Genomic DNA, 19,125 nt, shown 5'->3' with positions numbered 1-19,125 from the left:
TATTTACATTTACCATGAAATGATATATAATAGTTCCTGAAAACGGTGAGTTCCTCAGGTACTGATTGTGGATTTGTGTAAAGGTAATTAATCACTTGACTGGGGCTTATGAAGAAGCTTAATATCTGAAGAACCACTGCCAAATGAAGATTATAAAAAATAAAACTAAGTCTAATGACAACATTGATTGTGATGGGCAACAGAATAATAGCCCCTCAAAACCATCCACGCCCTAATTCTCAGTGCCTAGAGGGTGAAGCCTTGAGCCCAGGGAGCAGAACCAAGAGCCACGTAATGGAGACTGCAGATTGGAGTTTGTAATTGTCTGGGCTTGTGACTCCTTGTTTCCATTTTCTCCCTTTTTGAAAGGTAATGGTTATCACTGCTCTCTGGACCTCCTCTACGTTATTCTGAGAGCAGAGAACTTGTTCTCTAGTTTCACAGGTCTACAATGGAAAGGGACTTTGGCCCCAGCATGGATTATACTCACTTATACCTTTGATGTAGATGATACTTGGGATTTTTGAGATTTAGATGAGATGCTTTAATGGGTTGAAAATCTGCGGGACTTAAAAAGCGGGTGAATCGATCTTGCATGTGAATGGACATGAATCTTTGGGAGCCAGAGGGTGGACTGGGACAAGCAGAACAGCCCCTCCCAGAGAGGTCCATACTCCAATCACCAGAATCTGTGAATAAATTACCTTATGAGAAAAAGTGACTTCGCAGATATGATCAAGCTTAAGAACCCTGAGATGGAGAGATGATCTGGGTGGCCCTAATTTGATCACCCAAATCTTTAAAGTTCTTTGACCAGTGAAATCTTTGACCAATGTTACTAGCTTTGAGGATGGAAGAAAGAAGCCAAAGCCAGGGGATGTTGCTGCTGCTGCTGCTGCTAAGTCGCTTCAGTCATGTCCGACTCTCTGTGACCCCAGAGACGGCAGCCCACCAGGCTCCCCCGTCCCTGGGATTCTCCAGGCAAGAACTCTGGAGTGGGTTGCCATTTCCTTCTCCAATACGTGAAAATGAAAGTGAAGTCGCTCAGTTGTGTCTGACCCCTAGCGACCCCATGGACTGCAGCCCACCAGGGTCCTCCGTCCATGGGATTTTCCAGGCAAGAGTACTGGAGTGGGGTGCCATTGCCTCTAGAATCAGGGAAGATCAAAGCAGCAGCTTCTCCCTAGAGCCTCCAGAAAAGAAGCAGTCAGCTGATGCCTTGATCTCACCCCAGAGAGACCTGTATTGGACTTTAGACCTGCAGAATGTTAAGATAATGTATTTGTGTTCTTTTAAAGCACCAAGTTTATGGTAATTATCTTACAACAGCAATAGAAAATGAATCCGGTAATAACAGCTAACATGCTATGCTCTTGCATTACAGCACTACATCCATCTAACTCTCTTAAGAAAGGAAGCTAAAGCTCATCTGAAATTATATTAGGAAATCTGGCCTTGGTTACCTCTCTGATGTCATCTCCTACTACTCTCCCTCTTGCTTCTATTATCCATTCACTCTAGTCTCCTTACTATTCTTTAACTATGCCAAGCAAGCCAGTCCCTATTTTTAGTATGTGCTTTCCTTAGATATGGAGAAGGCAATGGCACCCTACTCCAGTACTCTTGCCTGGAAAATCCCATGGATGGAGGAGGCTGGAAGGCTGCAGTCCATGGGGTCTTGGAGAGTTGGACATGACTGAGCGACTTCACTTTCACTTTTCACTTTCACGCATTGGAGAAGGAAATGGCAACCCACTCCAGTGTTCTTGCCTGGAGAATCCCAGAGACGGGGGAGCCTGTTGGGTTGCCGTCTACGGGGTCGAACAGAGTCGGACACGACTGAAGTGACTTCACTTCACTTCGTTAGATATCCACAAGTCACCCCTCACTTTCTCAGGTCTCTTCTCCAACGTCACCTTCTCAGCGAGGTCTTCTTTTTCACCCTATATATGCCCACACTTACCTGGTACTCTGTAGTCCCTAATTATTCTATAATACATAGCAATTACAATCATTTTATTTGTATTGGAATGTTGATTCTGTTTTTTTTTTTCTTGCTCCCTAAATATAAACTCTATGTGAGCAGGGGCTTTATCTATGTTGAGGAGAGTTGTATCTTCAGAACCTAATATAGTGCCTGGCACACAGTAGTCACTCAATAAATATTTGTAGGCATAAAGGAACATTTTTAAAACTATTGACAGATTACAAGAATTCATTTATGGTAAAATTTTTATGCAGAATACATGGCATAAAGCGGGGCAGATAATACACATTAACATTGCTTTGGTTGGCAATTAATGGACCTCAGTGTACAGATGCAATATCATGCCTTGAAGAATGAGATTATTTCTCAAATGACTTCCTATATATAATACTTAAATATGGTACACCTTTCACAAGGTCAGATTATAAGAAAACTACTATACAAATGAGGGCTTCCCTGGTAGTTCAGCTGGTAAAGAATCTACCTGCAATGCAGGAGACCCTGGTTCAATTCCTGGGTTAAGAAGATCCCCTGGAGAAGGGATGGACTACCCACTCCAGTATTCTTGGGCTTCCCTGGTGGCTCAGAAGCTCCGCCTGCAGTGCAGGAGATGTGGGTTCAATCTCTGGGTTGGGAAGATTCCCTGGAGGAGGGAGGGCATGGCAACCCACTCCAGTATTCTTGCCTGGAGAATCCCCATGGACAAAGGAGCCTGCAGGCTACAGTCCATGGGGTGGCAAAGAGTCGGAAATGACTGAGCAACTAAGCACAGCACAGTATATAAATGAATTTTGCATTTTCTTATAAACATAACCAGTGCATTTTTAAAAGGTAAGTGCTAGCTATACTTTTTCCCAACTTTTTAAGTGTTAAAAAAAAATTTCAAACCTATAGAAAATTTGAAAGAACCACAATAATTAACATAATGCCATATTTTCTCTCAGGGCTTCCCTGGTGGCTCAAATGGTAAACAATCGGCTTGTAATTTGGGAGACAAGAGTTTGATCCCTGGGTCCGGAAGGTCCCCTGGGGAAGTAATGGCTACCCACTCCAGTATTCATGCCTGGAGAATTCCATGGACAGAGGAGCTTGGTGGGCTAGTGACTAAAAAAATCCATACTCCTATCCAAATTACAGTTGCCCACTAATGCAGACAAGTACTCTGTCTTGCTTATCTTCCATGATACTGACATTATTGAAAAGTCCAAACAAATCACATTCTGAATTAAACTGTTTCTTCACAGATTCAAGCTGTGTTTCTAAATGTTAGAACATTAGAACAGATTCTAAATGCTCTGACAAGAATGCTACACCACCGTACTTCCAATAATTTGTGTTTTACTCAGTATCGATGCTAGAGGTTTTTTTTTTTCCATGAAGCAATTATTAACTTTTTGCAAAGTACTAATGTTCCATGGAATATGCTTCAGGGAACACTTAGGTAAGGGGGAAAAAAAGTGAAATTCACTAAAATGTTTTAGAGTTTGAAGTGACATAGCAGGTAAGGATTAAAAATCATTTTTAAATTACAAACTCCATTTCCTTAGGATATGCAAACTGAGCTTTCATAAAGTTTTCCAAAACCCACCACAAAACACTGTTCTAATGCTCAGCTCCTGGCTTAAAGGAAGAAGCTTCTCCCAGATTCTATCATTATGTTATTTAGGAGCTAAGATCTAAAACCAGATTTGTCTGCTTACATGTTCTTTCCAGCAGCCTCTCTCCCTCAGCCTTCAGTTCTAGTTTCTGTAATTGACTTTTCTTGGATCTACAATTACTCTGGGATAAAAGTGGCTGTCTTTTAGTCTAAATAAGAATAATAAAGATGATAAGGAAGACTTAATTCATTTTTTATTGTTCCATATTCAGTAAGAATCAACAAATAACAGAGGAAGGTCTAATCCCTCCCACAGGCATGCAATTATGCAAATCATATGCGGGGGCCTGGGATTTCGGCTCCAGACACTAATTGTAATATTATAATTAGGAACCTATTTACAACTATTTTTATTCACTGTAATTTGATCCCTGCTATTGCCTAATGATTGTCTTTACTACATTACAGCAAACATATGGGAGATACCAATATTTCCTAAAAGTCCTAGAACTCAAGCTCAGGTTTTACTAGTCTTCCTCGTGAAAGTGAAAAGTGAAAGCCACTCAGTCGTATCCGACTCTTTGGGACCCCATGGACTATACAGCCCATGCAATTCTCCAGGCCAGAATACTGGAGTGGGTAGCCTTTCCTTTCTCCAGAGGATCTTCCCAACCTAGGGATCAAACCCAGGTCTTCTGCACTGCGGGCGGATTCTTTACCAGCTGAGCCACAAGGGAAGCTCACTCTTCCTGGTAGCTCAGTGCTAAAGACCCACCTGGCAACGGCAGAAACCAGAAGGAGAGACCAAAGGGAGAAACCAGACCAGAAGGCAGAAACCAGGAGTTCAATCTCTGGGCAGCGAAGATCCCCTGGGGAAGGGAATGGCAGCCCACTCCAGTATTCTTGCCTGGGACATCCCATGGACAGAGGAGCCTGACAGGCTACAGTCCATGGGGTTCCAGAGTCCACTACGACTTAGCTACTAAACAATAACAACAACAACAACAACGGATCTAACAGGTTTCCAAAAAACTTAGTTACTATTCTGACTCCCAGTGAGGTCGCAAATAGTAAGCATGTTCGTTTTCACCCCCACTTCAGGCGAGAGCCTTCCCTCTTCGGGTGACTTTCTGGCGGCGGTGAGCGTGGGTCCTTGGTTTTGGTACAAATTAGGAAAGAGTAATCAGTACAAGTGGGTAACTTTTAAGAGGAAACACTGCGAGCCCTTCAGCTGTTACAAACCACGCCATGCTTTAGAAACTCGAGTTGTATTTCAACTGAACACTGAGCATTCACTCCCACAGGTTGGAAATTGTTTGCCGAGCTTTAGTTCCCTTAATTTCACCAGATTATCAAACGACCCATGTCTCACCCTCCACCCATATAGTTATTTTTTTAATTAGAGGATAATTGCTTTACAATATTGTCTTGGCCTCTGACATACATCAATATGAATCAGCCATAGGTATATATATGTAGGGGAACATATGTACACCCATATACTTTTAAGCTTCCAGGAAGCGTTAGGAAAAGGTTGCGGCTGGGACCGCCGCTGGCTGCGCGGACCCGGACCGGACTCGAGCTCCATCTCCCCGGCTTCGCGAAGCGCCGAGGCCAGGAGAGGAAGGATTTTACTCTCCGCCTTTGGAGCTGTTGTGAACCGACAGGAGGGCAAAAGCTATCCCTAAAGACCGTCAACCGCCCTTCTCTGCTGAACTTCTCAGACAGATGTCCGGCGCCCCGGGCGTCGCCCCGCAGACCTCCCCACCCTCGAGAACGCCGCCAGGCCTTCAGGCTCCCTGGACCGCCGTCACACATCGGAATCCCGCGGCCACGCCCGCCGGGGCCCAGGCCACGCCCCACGCCACCGCCCAGCCCCGGGTCGCTCCCCGGGGCCCCAACACCCGGCAATGGGCGCTGCGCCTGCGCGCGGGAGAGCGCGGGGGCGGGACGAAGCGGCTCGCCGGAAGGGGCGGGGCAGGAGGGCGCTGCACTTTTACGGCTGCGGGCGGGTGAGTACGGGGCGGGGGTTGCGCGCCGCGTCCGGATTGGGGCCAGGCTCGTGCCTCAGGCCGCCGGGGGCTCAGCTCTGCGTCTGGGGCGCCCCCTGGGGAATTCGGGGAAGGGACTGTGATTGAGTTCTATGATGATGGGGGTGCGGGAAACGTGGAACGAGTAAGCGTCGGCAAAATGGATTCACAGGGAAGGTTGGTTGGTTTTCTCCTGAAAAAGGAGATTCTCTGTGAACAGCGTGTTACATTTTTCATTATTTTGGACAAGCTTGTGATTTTACCCTTGTGCCGCAGTAAGACAGTTTTCATAAGGTGGCTCGTAGTTTGCCGCTGGTAAATGGTTAACTAGACGGTGGCCTGTAAAAAGGCACTGTAGTTCAGTGTAGCAACTACCCAAGCGGGAGGTTAAACCTCGTCTTTAACGGAATAAAAATCAGTAAATAAAAATAGGGCTTAGACGGGAAGTCGCAGGAAGTCGCAGACAGCATCAAGTTTCGGTGAAATACTGTGCCGGGCGTAGCCTAGGTCTCTTCCAGCAGACGTACTGTGTTCAAGTAATTTGTGTTTATCATTATGAAAGATAAATACAAATTGTTATTATGAAAGACAGTCTAAGCCAAAATGGCATGAAATTTTTTAATTACCTTGAGAGTTGTGCCCTAATATACTTTGGAAAACAAACACTACTTGGTAGAAAATCAGGAGTTTCCCAAAAGCCTGTGTACATTTCTACTTGTTTGGGAGGTCTATAATGTCCAGAATGTTCTTTTGTGTAGTGAAAACCCATATCGTTTTGTGCTCAAGGTAATGAAAACCAGGACAGTTCAGTTCCTTTAAGGGCTGTGTTCTATTAGGAGAGCCAAAAAAAAAAAAAAAAACTTGCAAAAGAAATGTAAGTTACGGTTTGAGATATTTGAAGACGTCTAAAAACCTATATTTGGCATGGAAAGAGCTGGTGAGTGCTGGAAACATGTGCCCCTCCACTGATTGTTGCCATGTGGGAATGTGGGTCCCTCATGCACAGATCTGACTTTCCCCATCACAGGCCAAAAATCTCTATCTTTGTAATATTTCTTGATTTTTATTGTTAATTGGCAACCAATCTTTTATGCACTCACATACCCTCTAATGGCCAGGAACAGCCAGTTTGTGACATCTGCAGATTATCACCTGAGTGCTCAGAAATAATTGGAATTAAGAGAGGAAAAAGTTCCTGCAAACTGTGTCAGGAAGGGATTTAAGAAAACAGTGGGATTTAAGCTGGGTTGAAACGGAGAGGTGTCATGGAGGAGAAGAAGGTAACCAATGACGACTTCCCTGTTGGTCTAGTGGCTAGGACTCTGCATTCCCAATGTAGGGGTCCCCGGGTTCAATCCCTTGGTGGGGGAACTAAGATCTCAGAACTAAAGATTCTGCATGCTGCAAGAATAAATGTGAAGCAGCTAAGTAAATAAATATTTAAAGAAAGAAAAGAGAATGTAACCAGTGAGTAAAATCTCAGTTGGAAGGTGAATAGCAGGTTTGGAAGATCGTAAGTAAACTCTCCTTAGGAGAAGTCTGAGAAGGCAGGTACGGTAAATGGAGGAAAACTGGTTTGGGAAACCCTTCAGTACTAGACTAGACTTTATCCTCAGGCGCTGGTTCTCAAATTTGAAGTTACATCATAATCACCTGGCAGGTTTGTGAGAGAGTGGCAGGCATGGCCCCCACCTCCAGAGTTCTTGCTTCAGAAGTTCTGGGGTGGGGCTTGAGAATTTCCCTCTTGTCCATTCTCAGTTGCTGGAGTTGCTGTTGGTCTGGGGACCACACTGAGAACTACTGTCCTAGCATGGGGGAAACTATTGGAGGAATTTGAGGTGGATTAGCAAGGAGATCACATTCATGGTTCAGTATAAGTCTTGCTGCATCTTCCAAGATGGAGGATGGGGAAGGGAGGAAAGAGAAGGAAAGAAGGTTCCTTACAGTTGGTTAACACCTGTTGGTGCCAGGCCCTCTCATGTACACAGTTTCATTTCATAGTCTGACTCTGGTGTGTAAGTCTTAATATTTTCATATGGAGAGTAGTAGAGATTGCCCAGGTACTATAGCTAGTCTCAGAGCCCCTTAAGACCAGTTCAGATTTGAGCTAGGGTAATAGCAGTGGAAATGAATCAAAACATTGGCTGGTGATAGAATTTAGAAAAATCGAGACTTAGCCAGGAGATTGATTCCTTAAAGTAGAAGTTGGGAAATCAGTCCTAACTGGAAGAGTAATATAAAAGGTAAAGTGGACAGAGAACTTTAGAATATTCCCTGTGTGAGTTCAGCACATGTTCTGTATTACTCTTTTATAACAATGACCTAGTTAAAAGTTGCATATTTAAAAAGCCATTCTGTTCTATCCAGATTTTCTGAAAATTATTTGAAAAGGAGAAAGTAAAGCCTCCACTGGGGGTGGTAGTGGTGATTTAGTCGCTAAGTCGGGTCCAACTTGCGACACCACGAACTGAGCCCTCCAGGCTCCTCTGTCCATGGAATTCTCGAGGCAAGAATACTGGAGTGCGTTGCCATTTCTTTCTCCAGGGGATCTTCTCAACCCAGGGATCGAACCTGGGTCTCCTGCATGGGGGTGGTGGGAGATGGTAAACAGATGGATGGCATCTGACAGCCTAGCTTCACATTAAAAGTAACTGGCTTGGAGAAATGGAAACATGTGGTGTAACACCACTTTGCCTGTATGAACTGTTGTGCTGCAGACACTGACCTAATGTATTGATTTTGGAAATCCTCTCTGCTGTTTCTTGCCAGAGTAGTTATTGAAATTAAGCATATTCATTGGATCAATTTCAAGACAAATATTCCAAGTCAGAGTGGCTGCTGCCGAACACATTTTTAATGAAGGAAAACATCCATATATTGAAATCAGACTTTAAGAAGGAAGTCCTAAAAATATATTTATACAGTGAAATCTAGAAAAATTTAAGTTTTCAAACATCAGTCAACTAAGTAATCAACATAATGGAGTTATACATACAAAATTATAGCATACATTCATTCATGTATTCTGTGACTGATAAACTATGTTGTGGATCCAGTGATAACTGAGTCTAGGAAGACTGACACTATTTAAAAAATGGTCACAAAATGATGTGATCAGCATTGTAATGCTGATTTCAAGAGTTAGAAATGGTGACTGAAGGAGTGTAGAAAGGAGGCCACAGAAATGTTTTTAGAGGAGACCCTTTTAAGTTGATCTTGAAGGCTGAGGAGGAATTTGTGAGGTGATTAAGACATTCCAAGTAGAAGGGACATCAAGGACAATGGCCACGATGTATAAAAGACTGAGTCTTTCTGGGACCTTCGTGCAGATCAGGATAGTTATAGCAATATGATAAGAGTGGAGGAGGGGGATGAATTCACTTGGAAAGGTGGATAAGAGCACTCATAAAGAATATGAAACTTATTTAATGACTGTCCTGGCTGGATTATAAACGTCATGTTAGGAGCCATGTTGGATCCGTATACCAATGAATGCTAAGGCCTTAACAGAGCTCCTAGGATATAACAGAGCTCCGTAGACTCTTAGTAAATAGTTGCTCAATGAATGAATGGCTAAATCACAGGGGAGAAAAAATTTAACAAATAATACACAAGGAACTTTTAAAGTATTTTAAGCATTTTAAAGTATTTTAAGTAGAGTGATATAGTCAGTTTTACATTTTATGAGGATAAGTGGTAGTATGGAAGATGAATTAATAATGGCCATAGTTAGCAGTCATTCTAATGGGTGTGGGGTGGTATCTCATTGTAGTTTTAAATTGCATTGTCTTTATGATTGATTATGGTGAATATCTTTTCATGTGCATATTAATCATTTGTGTATCTTCCTGGAGAACTGTCTGTTCAAGCCCTTGGCACATTTTTGATTTGGGTTGTTTCTGTTGCTGAGTTTCAGAAGTTCTTTATATATTCTGGATATTAATCTCGTGTCAGGTATATGATTTGCAAGTATTTTCTCCCATCCTGTGGGTTGCTTTTTACTCTGTTGACATTGTCTTTTGATGCACAATTTTTTTAAATTTCCATAAAGACAAGTTTGTTAAAAATACTGGCCATAGCAATGGCTATAATAGGTTGTGCCCATTGGTAGATTATGATCTTCATTTTAAGAAAAACTTGAAAAGTATTAGCATATAGCACATGCAATAGGGATAAAAAATGTTCTGTGAAGCTCGTTTCAGGTATATGTCTGTGTATTGACTGGTGTAAGTGTATTTCTTTCTATGAACTTCTGTCAGAGTTTGAAAGCCATTATAGTAGAGAAATCTGGGCGTGATGGTAAGAGAATGGAATGGATGTAAAAGATATTTAGAGGAAAATAAGTGTGAAACCACGCACCTGCTGTCCATATGAACCCTCTTACAGGAGAGGGGATGTACTTACCCAACCTCTTTCAGTATTTTTGCCTACTTGGTGCTTTCATTATATATTAATAAGTAGACTTTCTGGTTTATTAGGAAGAGTGGTGCTTTGAGGTATCTTACTGAGTGTTGTAAGTGCTACAAAATTTCTTTTTATTTTCCTGGTGCTCAGTGTAAAGTTGTAGGATGAAACCATACTCTTAGGAATTGTGAAAATTCATTGAAACAGTTTGATTATTGGCCTGCTTCTTTGATTTCTTTCCCTAAGAAAGCAAGAAAAGGTGCTTAGATCCATGAGCAGGTGGGAAGTCCTTCTCCCTGTTGTTGCTAAGTTGTGTCGGACTGTTCTGCAACCCCGTGGACTGTAGCCGCCAGGCTCCTCTGTCCGTGGGATTTCCCAGGCAAGAATACTGGAGTGGGTTGCCATTTCCTTTTCAGTGGATCTTCCCGGACCAGGATTGAACCCAGGTCTCCTGCATTGGCAGGCAGGTTCTCTACCGCTGAGCCACTTGGGCCTGCATGATTTTGCCACTGTAGTAGACTTAGTCTGTTCTGTCTGTGACATGTACATCCAGGCAGAAAGGTGCTCATGGAAGGCGGAGTCGTATTGGCGCTTTTTATAAACTGTGAGCAAGAGCCGTTATTGTGATTTATTTCTGTATTATTACTTTTGACTACACTTCATCTTCCCTGCCGCGTGCGGGCTTTTTCTAGTTGCAGTGAATGGGGGCTACCCTTCATTGTGCTGCACAGGCTTCTCATCGCGGTGGCTCCTCCTTGCAGAGCACAGGCTCTATGGCTTGCAGGCTTTGGTAGTAATGGCACACAGGCTTTATTTGTTCCAAGGCATGTGGAATCTTTCGGACTAGGGATCACTGAACCCATGTGCCTTGTATTGGCAGGCGGATTCTTAACCACTGCATCAATATTGAGGGAAATCCTCTGTATTGGCTTTTAAAAAGTTTACGGACTTCTTTAAAATCCAGTTGGTTTTGTGAAATTAATGGGTTTAAGTATATTTTACATTTAGTTGTCAAGTGGAATTATTCTGTGTAGAACAAGAAAACATTAAAAATTTTAGAAATTTGGTCTGTTCTTTCGCCTAATATATTATTAGGATCTCCTACTGATAAGGTTTGTACAGAAAATGTAAATTAAGTTTTCCTTTTGGCCTAAGCCAAAGAGAAAGAGAGAAAGGAACAACATGAAGATAAACAGCCTGTGCCATAACCAGATATTATTTGGTGTTCCCTTAATGCGACATGACACCACTCCTCTTTTTATACAAGAATCTAGAGTTGATACTGTATCAGTTCAGTTCAGTCACTCAGTCGTGTCCGACTCTTTGCAACCCCATGAATCACAGCATGCCTGGCCTCCCTGTCCATCACCAACTCCCGGAATTCACCCAGACTCACATCCATCGAGTCAGTGATGCCATCCAGCCATCTCATCCTCTGTCGTCCCCTTCTCCTCCTGCCCCCAATCCCTCTCAGCATCAGAGTCTTTTCCAATGAGTCAACTCTTCGCATGAGGTGGCCGAAGTACTGGAGTTTCAGCTTTAGCATCATTCCTTCCAAAGAAATCCCAGGGCTGATGTCCTTCAGAATGGACTGGTTGGATCTCCTTGCAGTCCAAGGGACTCTCAAGAGTCTTCTCCAACACCACAGCTCAAAAGCATCAATACTTTGGCACTCAGCCTTCTTCACAGTCCAACTCTCACATCCATACGTGACCACAGGAAAAACCATAGCCTTGACTAGACGAACCTTTGTTGGCAAATAATGTCTCTGCTTTTGAATATGCTATCTAGGTTGGTCATAACTTTACTTCCAAGGAGTAAGTGTCTTAATTTCATGGCTGCAGTCACCATCTGCAGTGATTTTGGAGCTCAAAAAAATAAAGTCTGACGCTGTTTCCACTGTTTCCCCATCTATTTCCCCTGAAGTGATGGGACCGGATGCCATGATCTTTGTTTTCTGAATGTTGAGCTTTAAGCCAACTTTTTCACTCTCCACTTTCACTTTCATCAAGAGGCTTTTTAGTTCCTCTTCACTTTCTGCCATAAGGGTGGTGTCATCTGCATATCTGAGGTTATCTGGCTCAATGAAATCTGTAGTTTCCCCAGATTCTGCCACTGGTTGTTAGGCATTGGTCGGTCAGCCTCGCCTTACTAGCCTCACCTGTGAAATGGACTCTCATCTGCTGTTCTCAGGCTTAGCTGAGGGAATGCCTGCTCAATAGCTCACACATCGTCAACATTCAGTAAAAGGTAGCAGCTGCTGCTCTGCCTTTCAGAAGGTCCAGAGGGTTTGGAAGCACCAAGAAAATCAGCCCTCAGAAAGAGATTTGAAAGTATAAAATTCTGGAATTATATACATGTGGATAGCTTTCTAGTTTTGGCAAAGAATGAATGACCTAAAATGTTATCCTCTTCCTGGCTCTTTCTTTTCATTTAAAGACCTTTTCAGATTTCTGTTGGCACGAAAGGGCAGGGAACTTTACAATCCCAAATTGTTATAAATCCTACGATATAAGCCATAAGCTTGTCAGATAGCTGGTATGGATTTTCTGAGAAAAACTACAAATAAATTGTTGTAAGAAATCACTATTCTAAATGTTAGAGCAAAATCTATATTCTATTGATATTTATTGTTGTTGTTCAGTCACAAGTTGTGTCCGACTCTTTGCCACCCTGGGAACATCAGGTTTCCCTGTCCTTCACTGGCTCCTGGCGTTTGCTCAAACTCATGTCCATTGAGTCAGTGATGCCATCCAACCATGTCATCCTCTGGTGCCCCCTTCTCCTCCTGCCTTCAATCTTTCCCAGCATCAGAGTCACAGTGAGTCGAATCTTGGCATCAGGTGGCCAAGAGTTGGAGCTTCAGCTTCACACCAGTCCTTCAGGGTTGATTTCCTTTAGAATTGACTGGTTTGATCTCCTTGCAGTCCAAGAGACTCTCAAGAGTCTTTTCCAGCATCACAGTTCAAAATCATTAATTCTTCGGTGCTCAGCCCCTTTAATGGTCCAACTCTCACATCCATACATGACTACTGGAAAAACCATAGCTTTGATTAGATGGACCTTTGTTGGCAAAGTGATGTCTCTGCTTTTTAATACTCTGTCTAGGTTTGTCTAGCTTTTCTTCCAAGGAGCAAGTGTCTTTTAATTTCATGGCTGCAGTCACCATCCACAGTGATTTTGGAGCCCAAGAAAATTAAATCTGGCATTGTTTGCATTGTTTCCCCATCTATTTGCTATAAAGTGATGGGACCAGATGCCATGATCTTAGTTTTTTGAATGTTGAGTTTTAAGCCAGCTTTTTCACTCTCCTCTCTCACCTTCATCAAGAGGCTCTTTAGTTCCTCTTCACTTTCTGCCATTAGAGTGTTGTTATCTGTATTTCTAAGGTTGTTTATACTTCTCCCAACAATCTTGATTCCAGTTTTGATTTATCCAGTCCAGCATTTAGCATGATGTACTCTGCATAGAGGGGGCTCAGTTGGTAAAGAATCTGCCTGAAGTGCAGGAGACCTGGGTTCCATTACTAGGTTGGAAAGATCCCCTGGAGAAGGAAATGGCAACCCATTCCAGTATTCTTGCCTGGAGAGTCCCATGGATAGAGGAGCCTGGCAGGCTACAGTCCCTGAGGTCACAAGAGTCGGACACGACTTAGCTATTAAACCACCACCACCACCACCACCGCTCTGCATAGAAGTTAAATAAGCAGGGTGACAATATACAGCCTTGATGTACTCCTTTCCCAATTTTGAACCAGTCCATTGTTCCATGTCCGGTTCTAACTGTTGCTTCTTGACCTGCATACAGGTTTCTCAGGAGGCAGTTAAGATGGTCTGGTAATCCCGTCTCTTTAAGAATTTTCCACAGTTTTTTGTGATCCTCACAGTCAGAGGCTTTAGCTTACTCAGTGAAGCAGAAGTAGACGTTTTTCTGGAATCCCCTTGCTCTTTCTATGATCAATGGATGTTGGCGCAAGATAAAACCTGTGCCTCATCCTTAAGGGTTCTCTTTCTCTCCCATCCACGTCTCATGTATTACCAACTCCTCCAGAATTCATCCAGCATCTAACTCCAGCCCACCTGGTCGCAGTCTCTGTTATCTCAGCTGCATTTTTGCAGTAGTTTCTTAGCTGCTCTTATCCTTTCTGTTCTTGCATCTGCATCAGATCCCTTTGATCTGAAGGGAAGTCAGATTGGGTTCTCCTCTCTCCCTTGACTTCCCTTTCACTCAAAGTTGAATTCCTTCCAGTCATCTCCCTTACACTTTCTTTCTTGCTCATTCACCTCCGGCCACACTGACCTTATTCCTAGCCTGTTGTCTGTTTCCCTTACGTGGATGTTAGCTTCATGGGGGCAAGAGCTATTGTCCCGTTAGATCAGTGTTGCAACCCCAGTGCTAAACCACTGCATGACATGTAGTAGGTGATCAGGTATTGAATGCATGCTTTAAGATCTTGTTTCTCTCTTTCTCTTTATATTACTTTGCTCTTTTTGAGAGCATAGGTCTGTTGGGTAAGAGATTGTCATGGTAAGAATTAATTAAAGAATTAATGTAAAAAAATTTTTTAATTAAGTTAATTAAATATTTTAAATGTAGCTTGTTCTTTGGCTCCTCCTAATGCTACCCCATCACTGTACACTGAAAACGCTTCTTACCACTTTGGGAGGCACAGAGTTACTAATACCTATTTCCCAAAGGAGCTCCTTTATTCTAAAACAATTTATGGAGAAATAAATGCCACAGAGAGTCAAAAACCTGGGTTTGAGTCCACTGGCTATGACTGTAGTCAGCTAACTCACTCTTGCTGCTGCTGCTGCTGCTGCTAAGTCGCTTCAGTCGTGTCCGACTCTGTGTGACCCCATAGATGGCAGCCCACTAGGCTCCCCCATCCCTGGGATTCTCCAGGCAAGAACACTGGAGTGGGCTGCCATTTCCTTCTCCAGTGCATGAAAGTGAAAAGGGAAAGTGAAGTCACTCAGTTGTGTCTGACTCTTAGCGACCCCATGGACTGCAGCCCACCAGGCTCCTCCATTCATGGGATTTTTTCCAGGCAAGATTTCTGGAGTGGGGTGCCATCGCCTTCTCCGAACTCACTCTTAGTTTCTGTTATTAAATGAGAATAACTATCCAGTTGTCTTCATGGAATTGTCTGGGAGAGTAAAGTGAAATAAAGTATTCGAAATGGTTCATACACTCTTGAGTGACAGGCAAGTGGGAAATGAAATAAGATCAGATTAGCATTCTTTAGAATAATTGCAGTGTGTCAGACTCCATGGCAAACTTTGAGGATCCTAACATGGAAGTTCAGTTCAGTCGCTCAGTCATGTCCCACTCTGCAACCCCATGGAGTGCAGCACGCCAAGCCTCCCTGTCCATCGCCAACTCCCGGCGTTTACCCAAATTCATGTCCATTGAGTTGGTGAGGCCATCCAACCATCTCCTTCTCTATTGTCCCCTTCTTTTCTCACTTTCAGTCTTTCCCAGCATCAGGGTTTTCTCAAATGAATCAGTTCTTCACATCAGGTGGCCAAGGATTGGAGTTTCAGCTTCAACATCAGTCCTTCCAATGAGTATTCAGGACTGATTTCCTTTAGGATGGACTGGGTGGATCTCCTTGCAGTCCAAGGGACTCTCAAGAGTCTTCTCCAACACCACAGTTCAGAAGCATCAATCCTTCGGATCTCAGCTGTCTTTATAGTCCAACTCTCACATCCGTACATGACCACTGGAAAAACCAAAGCTTTGACTAGACAGACCTTTGTTGGCAAAGTAATGTCTCTGCTTTTTAATATGTTGTCTAGTTTGGTCATATCTTTTCTTCCAAGGAGCAAACATCTTTTAATTTCATGGCTGCAGTCACCATCTGCAGTGATTTTGGAGCCCCCAGAAATAAAGTCTGTCACTGTTTGCATCGTTTCCCCATCTATTTGCCATTAAGTGATGGGACCAGATGCCATGATCTTAGTTTTCTGAATGTTGAACTTTAAGCCAGCTTTTTCACTCTCCTCTTTCACTTTCATCAAGAGGCTTTTGAGTTCCTCTTCACTTTCTACCTTAAGGGTGGTGTCATCTGCATATCTGAGGTTATTGATATTTCTCCCAGCAATCTTGATTCCAGCTTGTGCTTCTTCCAGCCCAGCATTTCTCATGATGTACTCTGCATATAAGTTAAATAAGCAGGGTGACAATATACAGCCTTGACGTACTGCTTTTCCTATTTGGAACCAGTCTGTTCCATGTCCAGTTCTAACTGTTGCTTCCTGACCTGCATGCAGATTTCTCAAGAGGCAGGTCAGGTGGTCTGGTATTCCCATCTCTTGAAGAATTTTCCACAGTTTATTGTGGTCCACTATTGCATAGTCAGTGAAGCAGAGCTAGATGTTTTTCTGGAACTCTCTTGCTTTTTCCGTGATCCAGCGGATGTTGGCAATTTGATCTCTGGTTCCTTTGCCTTTTCTAAAACCAGCTTGAACATCAGGAAGTTCACGGTTCACGTATTGCTGAAGCCTGGCTTGGAGAATTTTGAGCATTACTTGATTAACATGCGAGATGAGTGCAATTGTGCAGTGGTTTGAGCATTCGTGGCATTGCCTTTCTTTGGGATTGGAATGAAAACTGACCTTTTCCAGTCCTGTGGCCACTGCTGAGTTTTCCAAATTTGTTGGCATATTGAGTGCAGCACTTTCACAGCATCATCTTTCAGGATTTGAAATAGCTCAACTGGAATTCCATCACCTCCACTAGCTTTGTTTGTAGTGATGCTTTCTAAGGCCCACTTGACTTCACATTCCAGGATGTCTGGCTCTAGGTGAGTGATCACACCATCGTGATTATCTGGGTCATGAAGATCTTTTTTGTACAGTTCTTCTGTGTATTCTTGCCACCACTTCTTAATATCTTCTGCTTCTGTTAGGTCCATACCATTTCTGTCCTTTATCGAGCCCATCTTTGCATGAAATGTTCCCTTGGTATCTCTAATTTTCTTGAAGAGATCTCTAGTCTTTCCCATTCTGTTTTTTTCCTCTATTTCTTTGCATTGATCCCTGAGGAAGGCTTTCTTATCTCTCCTTGCTATTCTTTGGAAGTCTGCAATAAGATGCTTATATCTTTCCTTCTGTTCTTTTCACAGCTATTTGTAAGGCCTCCTCAGACAGCCATTTTGCTTTTTTGCATTTCTTTTCCACGGGGATGGTCTTGATCCCTGTCTCCTGTACAATGTCACGAACCTCCGTCCATAGTTCATCAGGCACTCTGTCTATCAGATCTAGTCCCTTAAATCTATTTCTCATTTCCACTGTATAATCATAAGGGATTTGATTTAAGTCATACCTGAATGATCTATTGGTTTTCCCTACTTTCTTCAATTTAAATCTGAATTTGGCAATAAGGAGTTCATGATCTGAACCACAGTCAGCTCCCGGTTTTGTTTTTGCTGACTGTAATAGAGCTTCTCCATCTTTGGCTACAAAGAATATAATCAGTCTGATTTCGGTGTTGACCATCTGGTGATGTCCATGTGTAGAGTCTTCTCTTGTGTTGTTGGAAGAGGGTGTTTGTATTCTTTTGGCAAAACTCTATTAACCTTTGCCCTGCTTCATTCCATATTCCAAGGCCAAATTTGCCTGTTACCCCAGGTGTTTCTTGACTTCCTACTTTTGCATTCGAGTCCCCTATAATGAAAAGGACATCTTTTTTGGGTGTTAGTTCTAAAAGGTCTTGTAGGTCTTCATAGAACTGTTCAACTTCAGCTTCTTCAGCGTTACTGGTTGGGGCATAGGCTTGAATCGCCGTGATATTGAATGGTTTACCTTGGAAATGAACAGAGATCATTCTGTCATTTTTGAGATTGCACCCAAGTACTGCATTTCGGACTCTTCTGTTGACCATGATGGCTACTCCCATTTCTTCTAAGGGATTCCTGCCCACAGTAGTAGATATAATGGTCATCTGAGTTAAATTCACCCATATCAGTCCGTTTTAGTTCGCTGATTCCTAGAATGTCGACATTCACTCTTGCCATCTCTTGTTTGACCATTTCCAATTTGCCTTGATTCGTGGACCTGACATTCCAGGTTCCTATGCAATATTGCTCTTTACAGCATCAGACCTTGCTTCTATCACCAGTCACATCCACAACTGGGCATTGTTTTTGCTTTGGCTCCATCCCTTCATTCTTTCTGGAGTTATTTCTCCACTGATCTCCAGTAGCATATTGGGCACCTACCGACTTGGGGAGTTCCTCTTTCAGTATCCTATCATTTTGCCTTTTCACACTGTTCATGGGGTTCTCAAGGCAAGAATACTGAAGTGGTTTGCCATTCCCTTCTCCAGTGGACCACATTCTGTCAGACCTCTCTATCATGACCCACCCGTCTTGGGTGGCCCCACAGGGCTTGGCTTAGTTTCATTGAGTTAGACAAGGCTGTGGTCCGTATGATTAGATTGACTAGTTTTCTGTGATTATGGTTTCAGTGTGTCTGGCCTCTGATGTCCTCTCGCAACACCTACTGTCTCAGTTGGGTTTCTCTTACCTTGGACGTGGGGTATCTCTTCACGGCTGCTCCAGCAAAGCGCAGCCACTGCTCATTACCTTGGACGAGGTCGCCCCTCCTGACCTTGAACGTGGAGTAGCTCCTCTCTGCCCTCCTGCAGCCTGGGCAGCACTAGTTCCAATATATTGGGTTGGCCAAGAAGGTCATTCATGTCTTCCTGTAACAGCTTGGAAAACCCAAACAAACTTTTTGGCCAACCCAATATATATGCCCAGTGACTGCTTCTTTGAGTTCCTCAGTCTTCTCTGATGTGGTAGAGACCAAGCTCAGCCTCTGTACAAGTATGTCCTCAGCCTGGAAGGCCTGCCTCTTCTTTCTGCGGCTTTATTTAACCTTTCAGACCCAGCCCCGGCATTGACTCCTCGGTGACTTTGAACCTTGTCCTGCCCCAGGAAAGTTCTTTTCCATGACCTGTCTGTTCTCACAGTGCGTTCTTTCTCCAAACACAGTGTTTGTAGTACTATGAGCTGTTAAAGTGCTGGGTTTAGACCATTTAGGGTAAGATAATGAGGCAGTCCAGCAAAGGAGGTGTAGTGGAGTGAATGGTGGTCTCTA

At 43.3% G+C, this 19,125-nt stretch overlaps 1 protein-coding gene across 2 annotated transcripts in view; it reads left to right on the top strand.

Moving 5' to 3' along the window:
- Positions 1-5,505: 5,505 nt before the first annotated feature.
- Positions 5,506-19,125, top strand: part of MMAA (metabolism of cobalamin associated A) — a 28,845-nt gene continuing 15,225 nt past the window's right edge. The window contains exon 1 of one of the 2 annotated variants that reach the window (XM_061384078.1): positions 5,506-5,596. The gene's annotated coding sequence lies outside the window, so the exon portion shown is untranslated. Of the gene's footprint in view, positions 5,597-5,617; positions 5,792-19,125 lie in introns of those variants that run through there. The other variant, XM_061384077.1, reaches the window with a different exon arrangement.

This window comes from Bos javanicus, chromosome 17, assembly GCF_032452875.1.
Source record: "Bos javanicus breed banteng chromosome 17, ARS-OSU_banteng_1.0, whole genome shotgun sequence".
In the NCBI taxonomy this organism is placed as follows: domain Eukaryota; kingdom Metazoa; phylum Chordata; class Mammalia; order Artiodactyla; family Bovidae; genus Bos; species Bos javanicus.
The sequence above is the reverse complement of the archived record's forward strand: the minus strand, read 5'-3'. Positions and strand labels throughout refer to the sequence as shown.